Source organism: Pararge aegeria, chromosome 2 (genome assembly GCF_905163445.1).
Source record: "Pararge aegeria chromosome 2, ilParAegt1.1, whole genome shotgun sequence".
NCBI lineage: Eukaryota > Metazoa > Arthropoda > Insecta > Lepidoptera > Nymphalidae > Pararge > Pararge aegeria.
In genome coordinates this window covers 19,419,797-19,422,398 of record NC_053181.1, presented here as the reverse complement: position 1 = coordinate 19,422,398, position 2,602 = coordinate 19,419,797, and the positions used below count along the sequence as shown (strand labels likewise).

Below are 2,602 nucleotides of genomic sequence, written 5' to 3'. Positions count from 1 at the left end.
GCTGGTTATCCTTAACACAGATAAAATCTACCTAGGACAGTCAGTTCACTCAAGAAATATACGATATTATTATTAGATCCTTACATATGAAATTGGCGATTTTTAAGGGGGGAAAATAAAGTCGTTTTTATTCAGATTGTAGTCTACGAGAGATTAAGATGGATATAGAGTATAAGGGTATTAGCATAAATCTAAGGTTTATTGTTTTTTATCAAGGTTAGAACTTATTTAATTCAAAACCATGAACGTGAAATAGGAAACAAAATGTGTAATGTATTCTATCTCATTTTCTCCTTTACATTTATATGTTTGCTTCTCTTTCTATATATTATTCAGTTTCCATGGTAACCGAAATAGGAAACAAAATGCGTTATGTATTCTATTTAATTCTCTTCTATATAATATTTCTGTATTTGTTTCTTCATTGTGACACATTTTCGTTTCAACAAGTATCAAACATTGATTGAATTTGTTACTATCGTGTTTCAAATTACAACGCGTCTAAAGAAGTTTAACCTAATAAGTTTCACTTCCAAATAAAACTAAAAAATTAGATCAAGTAACTCACCACAATGTCGAAGTTTTGAGTAGGTGTGTACGTCTCGTGAAGAGCTTACTATAGAAATGATCCTATGAAGTAAGGACTTGGCGTATGAATGTCCAGGATTAATTTGGAAATAATCCGCAATGCATCCGAAAATAATTTTGTTCGTTACGTTCGTTTATTCCATAATCAGATTAACTTAATGATTGCAATATTGGGAAATTGATATATTTGGGCGCAGCGTTTCGACAAATCTAAATACATAATAATGCTACTTTTAAGCTATAAGTGGTTCCCACCGTCGGCCACATACAAATTCGCATAACTCTTGCCGTAAACAATCTTTAATTTTACGATTCACCGCGTCCCATCACCCGCCTGCACGGCTAGCATGGGCGGGAGACAATTTTCTCCCCGAGGAAAGGATAAAAAATGATCTTTCCCTACAGCTTCCAAATAATATATGTGTAATAATAAACAGGAGTAAAATTCTCCCATTCCATCTTCCCGTGCTTTAGCAGATGGACCTTTTAATTATATCCCTCGTCAGGAGATATAATCGGGGCATATAATTTTTGTCTTCTGGTTGTGCTAACCCTGCTGTTGCTCGATTCAACGTATGTTAAACTAGACACCTGCGGCTTTCGAAGAATCGAAATCGTATTTTTAGTTGATTCGTATGATAAAGGTCAACCAAGAAAATTTCGATCATGTTTGTTTAGTCCTAGCACTGAAGTCTCTATGAATGTGACAACACTTTATGTATTCAGTATCGTAAAGCCTCAAGTGAGGGGTTCGCCGCGGTCTACATAAAATAGGCAAAACTAGACTGATTGCATAAACTATCCAGTACAAAAATTATTATTTAAATGTGACAGAGTTATGGTGTAAAGTTGTCGTACACTTTCATCCGGAATGGGAGAGGCCCAAAGGAGCTAAGTGAAATGAAATGAAATGAAAATTAAATGAAAATACACTTTATTGTAAACCTAACAGAAATGAAATTATAAACAAAAACAACACTAAATAAAACACAGGTACAATGGGCGGCCTTATCGCTAAAAAGCGATCTCTACCAGGCAATCCAACAAAACTAACCTGAAATTCGGAAAAAAGTATCCTGTAATATAAACTCAAATCGTCCACAGTTTCATTTATTTAGTACTTTCAGGGGCCATGATAGATAGATAGAAAAAACTTATAGTTTGAATTAAATATTGGCTCATAAAATAAAATATCTTCAATGGTATATGATTTGTAGTGCCCTTCAAAAAAAAATCTTGAATTCGCCCCGTTACCATAATTACATAGATACGTTGTGTTATTTAAGTAATGAAATATGTATTTTATGGGTATATGTATATCTGCACCACCTAACTTTTTTTTGTAACTGTTTTTTATCTTCGCCATTGGTTGCCTGGAAAAATCGCTATGTAGCGATAAGGCCGCCAAATTGTATCTGTTATTTTGTTATACTTTTCTTTTTGTTCTATGTACTTTTTGTGGTGTGCAATAAAAGTAAATTCATGCATTCATTCATTCATTGTGCTTTTTTTCTTGAGTACGAAAAAGTGTAGCTCAGAGTTTTTTTTTTATATTTAGTTCACAAAACTGACAATCAATTGCTTACTCTAATATAAACTATAGGACTATTTGGCATGTTTATACAATTGTGCCTTCTCGATGCGAACATAGCTTGCTAATCCGTTGGGTACATAAGGCTGCAGCAAACAGCAAAAAAAAACAAATTAAAATAATATAAAAAATATATAAATTACTAAGAAAAGAAAAACAAAAAAAAACAACCTTTTCTTAACATGTTTATGAAATGTAACTGAAAGTACTTTGACTGAAAACAATGTTTGTAACTCAGCTAGTCTGTACAGAAATAAAAACTAAACAAAGCGAAAGTTTACATTCAAAGAAGTGAATATTACAAACGCACATGCAGAAGGCAAGTAGTGGATCGTTAAGTTTATTACGCACTAGACGTAATAAACTGAATGATCCTGGGGAAGCGAGTTAAGTGCACGGCAAACAGTTTTCGCTCTTAAGCCA

General features: G+C 33.2%; 1 pseudogene; it reads right to left on the bottom strand.

Annotated features, from left to right (window-relative positions):
* Positions 1 to 528: 528 nt before the first annotated feature.
* LOC120635306 lies at positions 529 to 647 on the bottom strand (annotated as a pseudogene).
* Between the last annotated feature and the right edge of the window lie 1,955 nt (positions 648 to 2,602).